Raw genomic sequence first — 7,397 nt, forward strand, 5'->3', positions numbered from 1 at the left:
AGTCGTCTGGGCTATTGAGATACAACTAATAGGGTTTCAAACAATAGAATCCCTTGATTTGTTCTGATATTAGATTGTGTATTAATACTGTAGTATAATATGAAAAGGAGTCCTAATCTAATAAAATGTAAAATTAAGAAATAAATGCCCCTGCTGTTTACAATTGATCCAGAATTTAGCAAACAATACATAATTAAATAGGATAATAAATGGTGAGCTTCAGCATTCAACAGATTTTAGAACAAGTTAGGGGAACACATATTTTTATGTAAATAATTGAACTACTATAAGATATGAGCATTCTTCACATTAAATAAACATAGAGAATCTGAAAAGGTTATTCCATGTGATCACTCTTCATTATCGGTTTTCATGCATGCATCAAAACTCTTAATTCATAGATTGAATCCTGCCCTGATTATAGACTTTTCTTCCTAAGGTTTTTCCCATAAATGCAGGGTCTGGGTTTTTTTTGGATCCACCAAGTATTGATTGCCTTAACCACTAGACCAAACTGGCTCTAGGACAGACAGATGCGTATACATGCAATTGTTATTCATTTGCTTCTGTGTCATATTGTAGAACAACCCAATACCATTCAAGCATTCTGTTGACTAACCATTGAAATTGACAAGTTGGAATAGTACTACACTCCCATTCTTGGAGGGCAATCATATTTATAGTCATAGAAAGTAGCTGTACAGGAATGCCTCCTATAGTGTAGTCTTTCCTAAATTTTAAAACAAAGTATTCATTTGTAATTCATGATTGAATTCTTTCAATCTCCATTATTGGAATGAACCAATGAAGAAGCTGACTACGAAAGATTGTTAAAAATTATGTAATATTCTGAAACATTATAAATGATAAGCTTAATAGACGTAAATGAATGGGAAATTCTGCAGTTTTCAGATGCATAGATCCATAATGGATCAGACAAGATGGGCATACAGTAGGTGGTCATAAAACAGACAAAAAGGATGATTCCAAGGTTATTTCAGCCACCACAAAACTGTATTTGTTGATGCAGTTCTAGAATTCTGGTGTGTATAGGGTTTTGAATTGTCAAACTAAACCTAGATACAGAAATTATGTTTGGCGAGAATTTCTTATCCAGTCCTACCATAATTATGTAAATCGTCCAAATAGTCTCTTTGCTTGTATTACATTATTTCAGCACTTCCCTGGACTAGCGATTTTTCAGAAAGTTTCACTTTTAAACAACCTAGTGTTGAAGAATCATTAATTAAATTTAATACTTAAAAGATATGTGCATAAAGCCCTATATGACCATTTTTGTCGTATAGTTAAAAGCTGACCAATAAACTGGTTTTAAAATTAATGGAAGTAAATTTTACAATTTTACAAAAGTGAAGCCAATTTTTGTAGTCAAAGCAAATTCTTAAAATAACTTGTACTACCTCTTTTAGTTCATTGGAGTAATTTATTTTCAATTTTAATTAATTGTTCCTATACTATTTCTCTCAGTTAAGTGGCCTTCTTCAGTACCACTACCCAAGTTGCCTTTGGATTTAAGTTGGAACAAAGTTTGATATACTTAAGAGCATGAAAAAAAATCGTATATCTTATAAAACATTTTTTCCAAGATAATGTAAGAGAAATAGGGAGAAAATGTCTATGATATAATGGGAAACTGAATAGTTTTTCTATCTCTTCCCCACCCTGTATGATTTAACAGACAGTCATGTGAAAACATAAGTGCACCCATGTAAAAAAAAATTCCCCCCTCTCTTTGGACATATGTGGACATAGCAATATTTAATCTTCATTCAAACTGTATATAAAGATGCATAAAAACATAACTGAACATAAAACTCTAAAAACTCAACTTTGCAAATATTTATTCAATTAAAAAAGTAAAAAATACATTTTCTTCTATGGAAAAGGCAAATACGTTCTTGGCTCTACTACTCTTCCCCCGTTGGTAGAAACAACCTCAAGTAGGCATTTATTATAATAGTCTGCCAATCTCTGACATTGACTGACAGGCATTTTTCCCACTCCTTCATGCAGAATTTTTTCAACTATAGATGCTTAAAGGGTTTCTTGCACGCACAGTCTACAGTATCTCAATGGGATTTATAGCCAGGCTTTTTCTCTGTTCCAGAACCCTCCATCCCCCCCTCCCCAATTCTTGGTGGATTTACTGGAATATTTAGGGTCATCATGTAGCAAGTTTCACTTTTAGTTGAGCTTCAGATTTCTGATAGATGCTCTCACATTCTCACAGACTCTCTAGTACAATGAAGAATTCATATTGAATTCTGTAATAGATAGCTTCCCAGGCCCTGCTGCAGATAATCATAACATTTCCACCACCACATTGTATAGCTGCCATCAGGTTCTTCTGGTGAAACGGGTGTAAAACTCAAGGCCTGTGGGCTGCAACCGGCCATGGAGACGGCCTAGAAATACCAAAGGACCAGCCCTCAGTGCCTTTGCCAGCCAAAACGGTTGCATGCGCTCCCTCCACGGCCCATTTTAGGTCTCCAGGGCCTCCTGCACCACTGCGGCCAAAAATGGCCACGCAGAGGCCTTGCGGGGCCTCTGTGAGGCCCGTTTTTGGCAAGCAGAGTGTTGTAGGAGGCCATGGAGGGCAAAAATAAGGTGTGGAGTGACTGCGTACGGCCCCACATGCCCTGTTTTGGCTGGTAAAGTGCTGCAGGAGGCTGTTCAGGCCGAAAACAGGGCAGAGGGGGCTGCACACACACATGGCCCATTTTGGCCAGCAGAATGCTGCAGGAGGCCATCCCGTCTCCCCCTGCTCCCACCCTGCAGAAAACTACAATGCTGATCCAGCCCTCGAAGAAATCCAGTTTGACACCCCTGTGGTGAAATGGTGTCTTTGGTTTTGGTCAAACATGCTGTATTTTGGTACTGTGGCCAAATAATATTATCTTTGCTTCATCTGTCAGAGCACATTATTCCACGAGTCTTGGCCTTTGCCTAGCTATTCCATAAGTAACTATAAGATCAGCCCAAGAATGACATAGAATAATCCTTGCCAAACTTCAGTTCTTTCTTTGCTTGTACCAAATAGACAGAATCTTAACAGACTAAACCTATACTACTCTGACCTTAGTGGATGTAACCTGGGAACTTCAAGGAAGTGGCTGTCCTAGCTCTCTTTTGTTTCTGATCCAGCTCTTGGATATTATCTCTTGTTTTAACCTACTCCTTAGAATGTGTTCCTTCTTTCCTGACAAACTGCTCTTTCACTGTAGCCCAACCAATATATCCCTCTTCATAAGCACAAGTCTGTCACACTGACTTTTAACTTTGTCCCGTTCTTTCTGGGCAGCAGAGTTTTCCTCCTGGTACACCTTCCATGTAGATCTAATTTGAGCAGCTTCTTTCTAAAAGTTCAGTCATGCACTTTGACATCAGTAATGGTGAGAGCTACCTGTAAATTACAGGATATTCTGGGGTTCTTAGATACTTCTTTCAGCATTGTGTGTTCTGGTCTTGCAGAAGGCCTGGCTTGAGCAGATTGGCAGTTGTTTGAAATCTCTACTTGTGGAAGATTTTCCAGGCAATTTTTTGACAATCTTTTTAAAGAAATGAGGAGGAACTTTCTGACAATGAGAACAATCAACCAATGGAACAGCTTGCCTTCAGAAGTTGTGGGAGCTTCATCACTTGAGACTTTCAAGAAAAGATTGGACTGCCATTTGTCAGAAATGGTATAGGGTCTCCTGCTTGAACAGGGGGTTGGACTAGATGACCTATAAGGCAGGGGTGAAATCCAGCAGGTTCTGACAGGTTCTGGAGAACGGTAGCAGAAATTTCGAGCAATTTGGAGAACCGGTAGCAGAAATTTTGAGTAGTTCAGAGAATCGACAAATGCCACCTCTGGCTGGCCCCAGAGTGGGGTGGGAATGGAGATTTTGCAATATCCTTTCCCCAGGAGTGGGGAGGGAATGGGGATTTTGCAGTATCCACCCTGCCAGGCCCACCAAGCCACAGCATGCCCACCAAGCCATGCCCACAGATCTGGTAGTAAAAAAAATTGGATTTCACCACTGCTATAAAGTCCCTTCCAATTCTGTTAGTCTGTTAAATCCCTTCCCAGACTCATAGGCATTTATAAACTCACTGGAAGCCTCAAAGAGTTTTCAGTCTAGTCATGGTGATTTCAAACTCTAACAACATAGAGCAAATCCAACTAAACACCTGAGGTTTAAATAAGACTCCCCGATCCTTTGTACTGTTTTTTTAAACACTAACACTTGATATGAAGTTCCTGATCCTAATTTTAGTTATTTGAGGTTGTGAGAGATAATAAGGGTATACTTACTTTTTCCAAATCTGAAATTTGCATTTTTTTTATCTAAATTAAACAATGGCCCATACAATGTAAATGGCATGTGACATTTGTTTTATCTTTCCTCTAGCAATAGGATTGAAATGTCTGTTAAAATATGTTGAAAAATTTGAATGGGGTGGACTTAGGGTGAATTCTTATATTAACTTTGAATGACATCAATATACAGATGACACCCTACTATTTTTTAATTATGTCCTAGCATTATAATTTATTTCTTGAATCAGAGCTGATGATGCATATTGCATTCTCATAATAATCACTTGTACAATTTTGGATTTTACAGGTAATCCTCGGTTATTGACCACAATTGAGACTGGCAACTTGGTTGTTAAGCAAAGCAGTTGCTAGGTAAATCTATAATCTTACTTCAGGTTTGTTTTACAGAACTGTGAAGGTCCTACATGCAAGGTTTGGTCGGAAAGTTACATTTTTATTACTATGTGAAGCAGTAGCTAAACAACTGATTATTTAATTACATCCAGTTTTGATTATGTGATAAATAGAGGATGCCTTAAAATTAATTTTAAAAGTCAGATGCTTCAGTATACATTTACTATATTCAAAGTATGTTTCTAAGCCTACTTCAAAGTATTTTCTTTAAAAACCAGAATGGTCTAAAATATCTATTAAGTCCTTTCTCTGTGTTCAGAAACTTGGTGCCATCAGGAGTTTGGCAAATGGCTATAGAAGATACTCTTTTTTTAGGTTGGCATCTTGGCTTTGGAATGTGAAGTTTGCACAGTACATTATTTAATTGAAAACACATCATTTGGGTCCAGCTCATATTCATCTAGATGTTCATAATATTCAAATATCAATTCAAATTTAAACTGCTGATTTAATAAAAAATATGTAACATGTCCTTAAGTTTATATATTACTAAGAATGACTGTGTGGAATCTCCATATTCACTGGTGATAGTTTGATATAATTATATAAATTATTATGCCATACCTGTGTTACAGGCAACTTGAAGTTTCAGATTATATTCCCATAAGGTTTAAGATGGTCAATGATCAAGGATTCTGAGAATCGAATTCCAAACTAACTGGAAGGCATTAGCCAGGTTATCCCAATCAGAATCTCCCTGGAAGCACCTGCTGAGCTAGCAGTTACTGAAAATTCAACATCCTATTTGTTTTGTCTATTTTATATCTAGAGAAAAGAAAGGACCTTACGTTTGGAACAACTAGTTGGGATGGGATTTGTATTTATTCCTTAGTTTTAATCTTTGGGTATTTTGATAACCCTTTTTGTCATATTCAGGTTATGCATGCTTTGCTTAGAGAAGCAAAATATCTCATACCATGAATTTGGCACAAGCATGATCACCAGTAGTTATGCCTAATGGATGGTTTTAAGCACATACAGACAACCCTGAAATGTTTTCTCTTTTCTTTTAAATGAATTATTGTTAGGACAAGGACTAGGAAAGGTATTAGATGTGCAATTTATTGCACTTTAACTCATTCTAGGATCATATTAAACCCAAGCAAATTATTTGTAAGTGAGGCACTATTGCTCAATATACACAATATGCTTTACAAGGCTGAGATGGGTCATGGCAGATAATATCAAAAATTACTGAGATTAAGAGATGCTGGGGAAAGAACGTCATTCAGAGTAGCTGATACTGAGCTAATCTGACCTTGCTGAGAGGTCAGGGAGGAACTTGTCCAAGCAACTTCTGAGAATCGGACATGACTGAGTGGAAGAAAAATAAAAAATGTAAATTACTAACAAAGACATGTAGGGAAAGGAGATGGATCCCAAATTGACAGTAAGCAAATGGAAATAAAATCAGTTGGTGAAAACCTTGCCAACTTTTATCAAATCAGTATATTTGATAAAATACTGTATACCTGCAATGAAGAATGTTAATGATTAGAAATGTGAATTAAAATAAGGTGTATACTGTACCATCATTCTCTTACCAGTATATCTGGTCCTTTTTGGGATACTGATCTTCTAATAAAGGATGTGAACGATATAGGAAAGAAGGCAATCCTGTGAATTCAGTGAGGTTTACTCCACAGTAGATATTTTTGTGTACTTCCCTTCCTCCTGAGGGAACTTAAAGGGGTCCATATTTAGGATTCTGGACTAACTCATAAGAGATTAGTGTGTTTTATATGTGGTGTTTGGTTAGTGATTTAAATTTTCAGCATCCTGTGTGAAAAACTTGTGCTTTTCTTGGAACACTATTATTCTGAGATTGCAGCATCTCAGGTTGCAGACAGATGAAAACAAGTAATAGTATAATAGAGTACATCATTACAAGTGGCTTAGGTAACTTAAAAAAAACCCCAAACCAGACAAGTTGAGGCCTGTTGGTTCAATATAGTATATCATACTTTTTACCAGATTCTGAAGGCAAAAAAATAAAAGTTTGCTGCCTTCATGTCCAGCCTGGGATCTTTTGGACCTTGCAAATGCAGATCAATGTTTGATACATCTAGAAAGACAGCCCTTATTCTTTCCCAATCTAGAAAGTATACCTTCCCCACTACACCCTACTCCAGCTACCATTCTGCTAACATCTCTAGGGGGGCATAAACATTCAAATAGTGTAAAAAAGTAGAAGTTGATTTTATTCTGTTTACAGAAGTGTGGCTTTCTGGACTAGCTGGATTTTTGTTGTTGGTTGGGCTTAACCAAACGTCCCCATAGAATATATACTGTATTTTTCTCCACCAGATACTAGCAGAGAACTATATCATACCGTACCTATGCAGTGTTTTGATGAACAATGCTTGCTACAAACCTGTATGGTTTAGATCACTTTGGCTGGGCAATTCTGGGAGTTACAAGTCCACACCTCTTCAAGTTGCCACGGTTCAGAAACACTTGCTTATGAACACCTTTTTATGTATTTCATGAAACTATTATGAGCAACAAGATTTTCAAATACAGAATGAACTAGTATACAAGAAAAATCTAATATGCCACACTGTGGGAATTCTACTATTTATTTCTGTTCTTCCTGCTATATGCATGGTTTAAGTTAACCAATGCAGAAAAGATTACTTTGCTGCCATATCTCCCGCCC

This window comes from Pituophis catenifer, unplaced genomic scaffold (genome assembly GCF_029215685.1).
Source record: "Pituophis catenifer annectens isolate HBS135680 unplaced genomic scaffold, rPitCat1.0.hap2 SCAF_2, whole genome shotgun sequence".
NCBI lineage: Eukaryota > Metazoa > Chordata > Lepidosauria > Squamata > Colubridae > Pituophis > Pituophis catenifer.